Source organism: Toxorhynchites rutilus, chromosome 3, assembly GCF_029784135.1.
Source record: "Toxorhynchites rutilus septentrionalis strain SRP chromosome 3, ASM2978413v1, whole genome shotgun sequence".
NCBI lineage: Eukaryota > Metazoa > Arthropoda > Insecta > Diptera > Culicidae > Toxorhynchites > Toxorhynchites rutilus.
The window spans coordinates 212,385,024-212,398,641 of record NC_073746.1 but is presented as its reverse complement, the minus strand read 5'-3'; the positions used below and the strand labels follow the sequence as shown (position 1 = coordinate 212,398,641).

The following is a 13,618-nucleotide window of genomic DNA, read 5'->3' as shown; positions in this document are numbered from 1 at the left end:
TGCTCATGCCCTTTTCCACCAAATGATAAATCTCTCCAACAGTCTCTATTTGAATTGATCACAAGGAATTAAAAAACAAAACATTTTGTGTGGAGACGAAGAGAGTTGCAGGAAGTGAAGGTGGGAACATAATTGATCTTTTTATCCCTTTTGTGTGGAACTGCTCCATACAGTTGTTTATGTAAATCTTCGTCATGGACATCAGAACAGGTCTTCCCAGGAATTTTATTGTTGAAGGTTTATTGTTTTTTATATTACCATTCTGTTGCAATCACAATTTAAAATTCCATATATTTTTTTATCATGAAATAGGTGTCATTTCATTTGTAAATAATATTTCACACAAGAAAACATTCCGTCATTTATTGTGCCTGAGTTGCGGGTTCATAATGTATGTTTTAACAACTTTATCAGTAGTTACATTCCAGAGAAAATATTGTAAGACACAAATGCAACCGGTTGTGCTGCGCCTCCGAATTAACCGCATGCCATTTCCTAAGAAATTCAACTAACAACTCATGATACCCGTTTTGTATTGTTTTTCTGTCAGCGATAGCATCGAAAGTGCGGCGGACACTTTTTTTTCTCCTATTGAACCAGTTCCACGCGGTGATTTACACGCCCTCTCATTTGTATTTTATTTTCTCTTTATTTTGATTCGCTCTGCACGATAAAACACCGACACGTGGGCGAGTAATTTATCAGTCTTTACGGTAAGCCACTCTCTAATTGTGCAGCGGAAGGTGTGCATATTATTACATTTTAATTCTTGAGCCATATCTGTTCTTGGAGCGGCATTGCTTGCTAATCAATCAACAGCTGAAGGTGAAGCCGAGATCCGAGAGTGGACAATTGATTCCGGAATCTGGTCGTGATTTGCATTCCACACACTAATTCCTCGTACTGACAACGCAGAAATAATAGAGAGGGAGAGGATGAGGTGATTTACTTCGGAAACATTCAATCCCAAAGTCAACTTTGTTGCTGTTTTCGAGCCCTAATAAGATTTATATGCTTTAATCAGTCATCGTGGAAAATAAACTGGAGATGGCTAGAAATTGGTTGACGTTATTTCCATTCGTCATACACAATTTTATTGCAGCTGTCGTCGATAGTGGCGGGGTGTGTATCACAGTACTGAAACACATTTTCATTGAACAAGTCGCGCGTGAGTTTGTTGTCTCAGTTATTTTTCAACGAAGATTCGAATGAAGCACAGGGTTATCCAGTGTGTTGAGAAAGAGCGAACCTCATGGTCATAGGTCAACGAAAGCACCGATTGAAGGTAATCATAGTATAAGAAAATGATTAGAAAGATTAGAGTCGCGGCGATTTTGGTTCAGTAGTTGACAAATGAGTATGATTTTTAAAATTTAGTTTTGAACTTGTAAGTACCTCTATCTCACCACGATATCTTATGAAAGTGGATGTTGTAGCTCCGTACTCCAGATCCTCAATTCTCTGAGACATCTCATTCCTACAATTGGCTGATTTTTTTACCTTTTATTAAAGTCATTGGATGAATATCAGTTTATGAAAATCAAATAAAATTTGCGACAAACTAAAATGGCAGATTGTATTTAAAAGTGTTATCTTCAATTCGATGCTCATATCTTTGCGAGAAAATGTACTTTGAACAATTAGATACACACTACAGTCACCGCGCCAGTTTTATTCTTTACATGATGAATCGTTTTCCGATGGTTATTTTCGTTTCGGTGACGAGAGTTATATAGCTAGCGTCGGTAGAGACGCTAGAGAGCACAGTACAGAAGGTATATCTGTAAAACGTGACACAAAAATGTTGACAAATGAATGGGGATGCCTTTGAGCCTCCTCAAACGGGAAATGTGTGTTGACCGAAAATAGAGAGACGGTTTCGTGCTATAAATGTCTGACCAAACAAAACATCACACAGCCAAAGCAAACTCTACGTTTGTGCGGAAGCAAACGGTGAGTGTCCTTCGCGGAAACAACGTATATTAGCGCGGGAAGTTGTCCTCTTGTCCCAACACAGGGCGGCGTTTGATCCTCCAGCAGCTCGTTCGTTCCTTTGGAAACCTTGAGTGTGGATGCGAAAAATTTCTGTGGATTGAAGGTTAGACACGGGAGCCAGCCGCGGCGCCGCCGGTAGGATGTGGGAATACACTCGTGAGCTCTAGTTTCTCGGTTCGAAGACCATGTTGGATAAAAATAAACACAAACAATACTCAAGAATTACGATTACTGAGAACGTATGGCTATACATACGAATCGCACGAGTGAGTTATTTGCTGTCTCGTGTGTCTGCTTCGAAATAAGTGCAAGTGTGCTTTTTTTCTGCAAAATACGAATTCAAATGCTGCTTCTCCCCGAAAGAGGGTAATTTATTAGCTCTGAACTCAGATTAATGAGATTTATGAATAAATTAAAATTGTTTCAAAAAATATATTTATCTGTACATCATGAAAATCTCAGTTGCAAATTTGTTCCGATTTTTTTCTCGATACACATCGAATTTAGGCCAAGGCAAATTTCATGTTTACAATTTTCGTTCATTTGTATCTGCCTACCAAATTTGTCTTCCGCCTCGCTAATTTCGCGTCCTCAGGCAGAGATAAATCGCTATGACGTCAAAATTTGTGGCAAATTTTGTATGCTTTCGATTCAATCCCAAAATAGTATTAACAAAAGGAAAAGATAGTGCTAAAGAAGAATCAGAATACTCAAAAGAAGTCATTGTCTATCACTTGTGTTTGTTGGTTATTAATTTTCACATATTGCCAATTTTTACATTTATTGGCAATCCACACACGTTAACACATTTCATTTTCAACGTCAGCATTTGAAAAGTTAATATTTCAAAAACAATTCGCCTATTACAGTCAAACCTTTTTGACGTAGGACTACGTCTTTCATTTCTATGCTGGTGTGTAAGTTCAAAGTTTCGAAAACAAGCGTTACGCCGGAGAACGAGATTTTGAGTGTTAATAGCTCCTAAACAACTGAACGAAATGGTATGATATACACTTCATTCGAAAGATAAAATGTCTACGCGTTCTATGCTTGTTACTTTTTGATCCAAAAACTATGGATGGGTTATACCTATGATATAATCGCAAGATTGACGTAGGACTGCCGTTGGCTTAGTAATCAATGGTATTTCTTCAATTAACAATAATCCCACCTCGGATGATCCTCATTGGGTACAACACCCGTTTTTGTAGACCGTGATAGCCGTTTTTGTAGACCGTGATAGCAAAACGGATTCTGGAGTGTAAAAATGTTTGGGGGTATAAAAGTATTGCCGACTTGAATGTATCTACAATGCCGATTCTCCCAACTTCTTGGTTTCGGAATCTGTATTGGGAAAACACATTCCGGTTTGCAAAAATGCAAGCGAGAACAAAAGTACTCGTAGTTTGTATCTTTCCCCAGGCTTCATGGTTTTGAAGTCTGTGTTAGGGAAACATCCATCCATTTCGGCGATCGTACCTCAATCGTTGCGCAATCGTAACTGAGTGGATTTCCGAGCGGCACTCGCTTATATACCGATTGGTGCGATTTCAATAGCCTGTTTTGAAAGCAATTTTAGGGTTATTAAAACAAGTTATTGGATCAAAAAGTAACAGGCATATAACACGTGGATATTTTATCTTTCGAATGACCATTTCGTTCAGTTGTTTAGGAGCTATTAACGCTCAAAATCTCGTTCTCGGTCGTAACGCTTTCGTTTTCGAAACCTTGAACTTACACCCCAGTATAGAAATGAAAAACGCAATCCTTAGTCAAAACTTGTTTCAATTGCCTTAAAATTGCTTTCAAAACAGGCTATTGAAATCACACCAATCGGCATAAAAGCGAGTGTCACTCAGTTATGATTGCGTAACGATTGAGTTACCATCGCTGGAATGAATGGATGTTTCCTTAACACAGACTTCAAAACCATGGAGCCAGGGGAAACTGGTATTGCAAATTAGAAGCAAGCAGCGGGAACTTTTGTACTCGTTTGCGTTTTTTGCAAAAAGGAATGTTTCACTAACACAGACTTCAAAACCATGAGAAAACTGGGAAAACTGGCATTGCAAATAAGATGCAATCAGCGGGTACTTTTGTACTCGTTTGCGCTTTTGCAAATGGGAATGTTTTCCTAACATAAACTTCAAAATCATGGAGCCTGGGGAAAATCAGCATGGTAAAATAGATGCAAGCAGCGGGTATTTTTGAACTCGTTTCCGCTTTAACAAATTGGAATGTTTCCCTAAACATACTTCAAAACCATGGAGCCTGGGGATACTATCATTGCAAATTAGATGCAATCAGCGGGTACTTTTGTACTCATTTGCGTAGGACTACGTCTTTCATTTCTATACCGGGGTGTAAAATCAAGGTTTCGAAAACGAAAGCGTTACGCTGGAGAACGAGATTTTGAGCGATAATAGTTCCTAAACAACTGAACGAAATGGTATGATATACACTTCCTTCGAAAGATAAAATATCTACGCGTTATATACTTGTTACTTTACGATCCAAAAACATGTTTCAATAGTCTTAAAATTGCTTTCAAAACAGGGTATTGAAATCACCAATCGGTATATAAAAGCGCCACTCGGAAATTCACTCAGTTATAATTGAACAGCGATTGGAGCATGTCGTCGCTGTTGTGGTGAAGCTGGTGGTGAAGTTCATCATGAAAGCGCTGATGAACGGTGTCACCAAGAAACTGTTTGTACACCTTAGGCCAGAAGGGCATCCATCAGGAGGAGAGTGATGCCACTAAAAAGCGACCAAGAAAGTACCAGCATCGAAAAACGGTTCCGCTTGAGGCATCGGAGCATCCACATCACACACATACACGCGCGCAACTCTTTTCGTTTGGTTTGTTATCCAGCATCGAGAAGAATCTGGAAAGATGAAAATAATCTGGGGAACTTGGAATTGAAAATTACATTCAAGCGAAGGAGTATATTTTAATGTTTTCCATCCATATAATACTGCGACCAAATACATTTGGTTTGTGCAATTAACAGCGAACCTTCTAAAGATTATTCTTCCCCATCAGTATAATATTTTCGTATCCAATATTGTATGCTAACCTTGTGCCTCCAATGTAATGCTCTCGTTTTCGAAGTCCCCCAAATATTCATTTCTTCATTCATTCGGAACGGATTCAGATTCAACTTCAAACAAAAGACCACTAAATCAACGATAGTCTTACGTCAACCTTGCGGTTATAGCACAGATATAACCCACTTCCTGTTTTTTCGTGCGATGGATAGGAACCGCACAACAAGAAAACGAACAAGATTTCACTAGTAGCTTTAAAAAATAGTGCTCGCTACCAGGGCTCGGCATAGTCATATTCAACTGACGATAATCAGGGGACTATGACGAAATTGTGCTCCCGTGGCCAAGTGGTTAGCGTCAAACAGTAAAATTACAATCAATAACCGGTAATTTCGGTAATTTTTATTTCTACACCATAAATTATATATGCCTTTATGCCGCTTTGAAATATTGCTTGAGAAACAATTAATATCGAAAAACACAACTGGCAGTGTTGCACCGATTCTACGACCTCTGAAATTCAGTTCAAAAATCGCTGCTAGATCTGAAAACGAAACACAAGACAAGTTTCAGCCATGAAGAACTGACAGCGATAAAGAAATTGGTTGATGCCCTCGAACCAGTTCTGGTCGCTGTTGAACTCCTATTGCGGAAGAAATGCACCCTTTTTGAAGCTGACGTCAGATTGCACTTTATGCTAGAACAGCTATCGGAGTAACCATTCAAAGTTTCGAAGTAGCTGCTTAAACCCCTGATTTAAGGATTGCAGAAGGACGTTTCGTTTATGCAGATTTGTTCCCGTATATGAATTATCATTCTGCTCGTGGTCGTGACACAATTATGTTTTCTATCAAACGTTGCGGCATTGATCAAGCAGGCATTTGAAATTGTTCCTGACTTGATCAACTTTAACGATGATGGATATTGATTGAGTAGCTGAACAACAGGAGGAAAAAAACCGCTGGACGATGGGAATCCTGCTGAACAGTTGAGCATTAAGGAGCATCAAACTTTCACGACGATTGCAACAGTCAAAGGTATCAACGTCTAGCCCAAGCTCAACGTCTATAAACGGATTGATGAAAACCCTCGGACAAGAGTTTTCGTATAGAGGGCATCAGAGGTAAACACATGACAATGGTATTAGATACTCTTCTACCAAACATAATTGGACTTTAAACGGGCGTTTTTTTCTCTTCTGGAAACTTTGTTAATGAGATCCGATCTACGACACAAATAACATTCTCTGTGTCCTTAAGTATTACTTGAACCAGCAAAAAAATTCAAAATGTTTTTTTTTTGTAAACTAATCATTATAAACAAAAGCCGTTTCTGCAGGAAATGGTTTATTTTAAAGTATGTTTTTAACGGTTTTACCGGTAATGAAATGTTCATTACCGAATGACCGGTTATTGAAATTTTGGCACGGTAATGCAATCCCTAGGTTTGACATATACTACAGGTAGGAGCCGATCTGGCGTGGAGGTAACATCCATACTTCTCACGCTCCAGATCACGAGTTCAATTCTCACTCCCGACATTCTTCCAAAATGGAAGGTAAATGTGACGAACAAGCCAGAAGCGTTGAAAGTCACTATAATACAGAAAAAAAATATATACTACAGGTAGGCTAGATTTGTTCGTATTGTACACTAAAATTATTCACATATATGAAATAGCGTGCAGTGTTGTGTTCAAGACCACTGACAATTTTGTGAATTTTTTTTATACAAACCCGTTTTTCTGTATGTTTTTTCACAAGTTCAAACTCTTGTTTAGAATTCCTCCCAAATTGCACGCTTTTTCGCTCACTATTTACTAATACTAACGCGAGTAAGTTTATAGCATACCTGATTTAAGTTCGTTGGTTTGAACTCACGGTGGGTAGACAACAAACCGTCCATTAATGGTGTAACTCCTTTTTTCATTAGAAATCAACTTTTCGTTCCACTTTGTATGGACGTAAAATTAGGATTGCGTACGCGGGTAACAATTTCGATCCTAGGGGGGTAGAAATGTGGATTGAAGTCAGTTGAATGAAGAAACTGATTTGTAGTCATTAGTCACGTCAATTAGAATAATCATTTACTAGAATAGTTCATCAGTGATCCTCGCTCTCAACGGTCGTCAATTCATTTTCTAAAGCGCTGTCCACGTTAAAATTCGGACACCAAAATGAGGCCAGCAAAACAAAAATTCACGTAATAAAACAAAACGGCTTGTTTATTTCAGAAAATAGACTTATATCTTTTTGGGGAATTTAGACTGCTTCTTGGTCCGGAAACACTCGGCTACGGCATTCTTGCAAAAACATTTTTGCAAAAACTGGGTGTAGAGCACCTTAGCACGGCTTTTTGCAGTGAAATTTTGCTTATCATCACGATTGGGCACCTTTTTCACTTTGTACGCCTTCAACAACCACCTTTCGGTCCATCTGTCGGGAGCATACTTTTCGATTTGTTGCGCTTCCAACCTTCCGATCCACAGTTAAGCGCTGGTCAAACGATTTGCACACACTAAACATGGTGCTCTTCGGCAGATTTAGCTTTTTGGCGAGATCGCGTACCGACAGTGTTGGATTTTGCTGCCGTTCGCGCGTTTGCGTACTTCCACTTGATTCGACGCCATTTTACCAAACTAAAGAAGAATGTAACATGTTGGACATCGAAATAAAGAGGAGGGTTCCAACTGTCATGTAAGTGAAATATTTCATAAACTACACTGAAAGAAAAGTGTCCGAAATTTAACGTGGACAGGCTTTAGTCAATTCAAATTATGTTGTAGTCCTGGTCGAAACGAAGCTACTGAGAGGAGAGTTGATTTTCATTTTTCATCTTCGAAGATTTCGGGCCCTGTTCGCTACACAATTTGAAAAGAACTTTTTTCATGTGGTGTATAGGGACCGCATAAAAAAAGTTTCCCCAAGAAAATAATTCAAATCCTCGCCGTTTACTGATCGATTTCCTTTTTTTCCTTCTTCTTCTTGAATGGCGTTAACGTTCCCTGTGGAACTTTTGCCGTCTCAACGTATGCATTAACTAGCGTCATTTATTAATACTTAGTTGAGATTTCTTAAGCCAAATAACACGCCTTGAATGTATTCCGAGGGGCAAGCTCTAGAATACGCGTGACCACAGTGAAAGTCGAAAGAAATTTCTTTGACGAAAAATCCCCCGCCCAGAACGGGAATCGAACCCGAACACCCGGCATGATAATGTGAGACGCTAACCACTCGGCCACGGGTGCACTTTTTCCTTTTTTTCCTGCTTTACGTTAATACACGTTGCCTTCTCGGTTGCTCGTCGTTGTGTGTGTGTATTAAATACGCTGTGCTTTCTTCTGTGTGTCGGAATTGTTGTTATTAGAAATCATGTGATGCACGCCATATTACACACATCTGATGGGAGGTGAGAATGATTCTAGTAGAAAATTTGTAGGGGAAAGGTGGTAAAGACGGACACCTTTAGTAAAAGTTGATTTTTTCCGTGAATTTCACAAAAAATATATAGCTATCTCTCCACGAATCGATAGCCCAAGTTTCTTTTTATGATAAAAATTGTATTTCAGGCAGAAATTTTTCAAAATTAATGTGTACGGAATCTTTGAAAAAAATAAGATCGAGTCGTGAAAGACGGCCACTTGGGAGGAAAGATGGACACCTGGGGTGGGAGAGATGGACACTAACTGAAAATTTATATTTTGAAACTCAATAAATTTTGTAATGCGAAAACATACAATTTTCACGTGTTATGTAGATGTTTATAGATATTTAAATAATCATCATGCCGTTTTGCACATTTTACTTTAATTCTTTGTTTATTTAAAAAGAACTTAAAGATAAAACCAATGTGAATAACATAGAATCAAAAGATAACCTTCGCTGGTAAATGGTTATGACAGATTGTTCTTGCAACAGTTAGGCATCCCGAATGAAACCAGTTCAGACACAGGCAAAGGCAAAGTTGCCATCCGGTCCCGGCATCTGAATTTGAAAACTGATCCCCACACATCTCACATAGACTGTCTGATGACGTGTTGGCTCTGCACGATGGTTTTTCTTTAGTTTTTCGCATTCGAGTCTTATGCTGCTTTTTGATAGCCTGGATGTCCTTCGAAGCCTTTACCTTCTTCAGACAGTCAGAATACAGATCAGTTGTTATATCTGTTGCTTTCTCTCCATTACTTTTTCTTTTATTAACTCGTGGGGTAATCATTTTTGGTAGCGGCGATTTAGCTGACGGTGCCACTCGAAACAACGGCCTTGAGTTGCTTCTTGATTTTAATTACGCCATGAAGTCTTTGAGATCCACTTGCACTCATTTGTCATCACAAGAAGAGCCACCGCCATTCGATTTATTGCCACAATCAGGGACCAAATCATCTAGTTTTTCTGTCACTGTGGCAAAGGCATCATCATCAAATTGATGGCGATTGAAGAGTCAGATGCCTGTTTTGGAGAATCCATTAATTGCTACGTTTATGGTAGCAGTTTTCATGGAAGCAGGTGTCATGAGCTTAGTTATTTCGTATTGATCGACTACCCGTCCCGGGTGCAGTTTAAGAAATCTTTCCACTTCCGCTGCGTAATATGACTTAAAAGGTACCATAAAAGTTACGTCAAGTGACTGTAATTTATTGCTACAGTGAGTTGGTAAGACCAGGACAGTGACGAAGTTACTTCTAGCTTTTTCGATAAATGCTAGGTTTTTCGTGTGGGAGGAATGTCCGTCGATAATAAGTAAGGCTGGATTATCTTCGGATGGACGCACATTCTCTACAAAATGGTCGAACCAGTCACTGTATATATATCATGGTCCATATATCCTGATGCATTGCACAAGAATTTGGTTCCGTATGGAGCACCTAAAGAAAGGTGCTCCATATGGAACCAAATTCTTGTGCTTCGTGCATTTTCAAACGCGGGAAAATGAGTAAAGGTGGGAGATGCTGACATGCACATCAGTGCGGTTACCGTTTGTCCACGCTCAGCAGACGTAATTCCTCCTACCTGCTTTTTTCCTTTTTGAGCTCCAACCTTACGTTGTTTTGGGGAGACCTCAAATTAAAATTATACTTTCATGAACAACAATTTTATTCAAAATTATAAAAAATACTCACAGTGCAGACACTGGTCTGCACTGTGAGTTTTTTTTTTCATCCGCGTTGAAAATTCGATTTGCCGTGATTTTCGGATTTCTCAGTATATCTTCCAATAAGTCGTAAAACGCTGCAACAAAGATCTTATTACACCCTCTAGCACGTGCCGCAGAGGTAGCTTCCGGCATGCGGAATGAAAGATTGGAATTCCTTTTTGAATCCCGCTCATTGGGATTTTTGAGGTGCCTTATTAGTGTTGTTCGTCGAATACAGTAATTCAACGCAACAGTTTTTACGGGGAACCCTTCCATCACAGCTTTCACAGCCTCTTCCATCCGTTGATTCGTCCATGACTTCCGGTTGCTTTTGCGAACGTAGTTAGTGGGCACCTGTTAAGAAAAAGACGGAGGAAATCATCAAATTGTTTTCAAAACAACATGTTCATCTTTCTCCCTTTTTTAACATCAATATTTATGGAGTCAAAATGAGAAAACTTACCGGTGATTTGACAAATTTGAAGAAAAGTGATGGTTAACACTCGTATACTCGCGCATTGGTCTGTCAGACCGAGAAATCAGTAATTCGTTCATTTCTCAGAAAATATCAACACTACGACTTTTCGATTCTTTCTAGCTTCGTTGTTCGTCGTTCGTCATCGTTTGGCGTATCGCATGTGTTGGTACAAAGGGGACGTGTGCCACTTTTTTAACACTTTCGGTCTGACACACCGACGCGAGTATAGGAGTAACTTTTTTGGACAAGTGCCTTTTTTCGTATTCTAGAATATTGTTGAATGAAATGTTAGTGGCGTGGAATATTTATTGCATATAATGCATAAGATCATTACCGGACTATTCTTATTTGATTTCAGTCCCTTTTGTAACTGGATTGAACGGATCCATATAATAACCATTCGTCGATATATTCGTGGTTAGATTCATACGTTCAAAAACAAAATATAAATGTTTGACTTTCGTATAGTTATTCGCTAAACATAATGGTCATACATATACACACTTGTGAAAGAATTTCACTTGTGGAATAATTGTAAACAGTAAACTATAAACTAATCGGTGGCTTATGGTAATTTTTAACAGTTACAGTTTCGTGGATATTTTTTTATAATGGGCAATATCGTCAAGAAAACAAGAAGAAGAAAAGGAAGTTCCTAGAAATCCTTTTATGTCATCTAAAAAAGGCATTAATTTTTTTTCCAGGAATACAGAGACAAAGAATATTAGAAATATGCAAACTTTATATTCCAGAACCTTTATCATCTGGTAATTGTCTAGAAAGTCGTTATACATCCTTCTCTTTGATAAAAGACCCGAAAAATACGCAACAACTGCATAAAATGTTTTATAGCTCTTTATACTTCCATGAATTATATTCAGTTGCTTACTTTTAATTAATAACAGTGAACAATTCGAATTTCGTTATTTGTGTTGGAGTATCAAAAATTACTCTGTTTTGAGGAGGCTGAATTAGATGACTATTAAAACATAATAAAGATGAAGAAAACATATTTTTTGGAGTTTTTTTTATTTAATCATACCCTCTTCTTCAAATAAATGCCAATGAAGCCTGAAAAATACACAATGGAAACATTACAGAGAAGTTCAATTTTCGGTCTGGGACACCGTGCGCGAGTATACGTCTTATGATTTTGCACGCGAGTATAGGAGGGTTAAACACTTACGTATCGTCGTCCAGTGCTATATGTTTTGACTACCAGCATATGGTTTCCAGGAATTGTTTCCAACTATGTCAACCTTTCAGTAAAACCAAACATTTAACACACACGAGAATGGACACCGAATGTAAACAAGCCCTATCTTTGTTTGGTATCGTGACAGTTTCTCATCAAAACCGCTTGCCTGCCTGCGTTTGGGCGCGGCACGTGGATTTATCGTAGATGCAGATTTTTGTTTTGGCATAGATCTAAGTTCATATTTAGCATTTTTAGCTGCTCGATTTTTCCCTTTTGCGAATGATGTCATTTACTGCGATTCCATGGAAGTGTATATATTTTGGTAGCGATGGAAGAACAAGAGTGGTGGGGTATATCAATTTTTATTTGTTTTACGTCCGAAAATGAAATACAGTTCCTCTGCTACTCGAGAAAACGGATCGAATCGCATAAACGCGTTGGTTCGGCTTTGCAGATACGCTCCATTTCGACCATTGCACGGACAACTAAAGAAACACTCTTAAAATCGTCGTGAGATCCGTTCCTTCAATACTGGATCATAGACGGTTTTTCCTTCGTGTCAGTTTTGTTTTTCCTGTAATAAAGGGTAAACCGTTTGCCAATTCTGAGTGGTTTTATTTCGCACTGAGCGGTTTCTTCTGTTCGTTGTATTCGTGTGTGTTTTGATGTTGACGAAGGTCAAGTTCGTGAAAGTGCGAATCCTTCGCGTTGTTCTTCCCCCCAGTTATAATGGGAGCAGTCATAACGTGTGATGTTTTTTTTTCTCTACGTCAGTTATATATGGCGCTCTAGGACAGAACTTTTGGATGCTGATTATATAGTCTCCCCGTACTTCCCATTAACTCACCGTATGTATACTTACAGCTACAGCCATTTATCTCATTATTAGTGTGCACGGAAACATGCATGAGAGTCTCTTTTTCATCCATCCATTTTTCCATTTTTCATTTATCAGCACGTGTCTGTCGGTTGGTTGTGTTAAATTGAAATGATGATTTAAAATCATTTGATTACCATGTTTGTAGAATAAACACGTGTGTGGAGACAGCTAATAGGATTTATCGCTTTCTATTTTTTTGCATCAGAAATTGCAACTTTGCCCAAAAAGGCTTACCTTCATTGAGTTAGTTGTTAATGTATATTATATTCTAAGATGTAGCGCTTGGTTGACCATTTTATGATAGAATATTGGCTTGGCATGGTATTTTACGATTCTAGAGGTGCCAATTAAACCAATAACCATTGATAAGTTTGGTGTCGTGATAAGACTTTTACTTTTGCTTGTATTAAAGATCTGCTCAAAAAGTACAAGTTCTGTTGAACACATGCTTCGGGTGAGTATCTGTCACACTCATAAAACTTTCATGAGAGATACTTTCTGTATCTTCTTTTGACCAATTTAGATTTCCATCCGTTTTCCTGGCGTGTATCTAGAATCTGCGTTCCCATATTGGTACTGTTGCTGTTGATGCTGGTGTATTCTCCAATCGTTACCGTTGCTATTCTCAAGCCTACGAGATTCCAGGCTGTTTGCCGTTGGAACTAAAAATTACTTCCATCTACCGGTTTCGCATTCAATATATAGGGTTGGGGAAAAAGAAATGTATTTCTGATCAAAATTCGACGCTTTATTTAACATACTTAAAATTATCCAATTTAAGTCAAATATGCGCCGTTTCGTTCGCAAACTTGTTGTCATTTAGAAGGCAACTTAAAAATCCCCCCTCCTTATTTGCAAAAAACTCAGACAGTCAATTTTCGCAA

At 38.5% G+C, this 13,618-nt stretch overlaps 1 protein-coding gene across 3 annotated transcripts in view; it reads left to right on the top strand.

Annotated features, from left to right (window-relative positions):
- The window catches only part of LOC129774667 (sodium-dependent phosphate transporter 2), a 101,588-nt gene that overhangs the window by 54,083 nt on the left and 33,887 nt on the right, over positions 1–13,618 (top strand). Inside the window, exon 1 of one of the 3 annotated variants that reach the window (XM_055778499.1) lies at positions 1,140–1,285. The exons of the other annotated variants lie outside the window; for them this stretch is intronic. The gene's annotated coding sequence lies outside the window, so the exon portion shown is untranslated. Of the gene's footprint in view, positions 1–1,139; positions 1,286–13,618 lie in introns of those variants that run through there. 3 annotated transcript variants of the gene reach the window in all.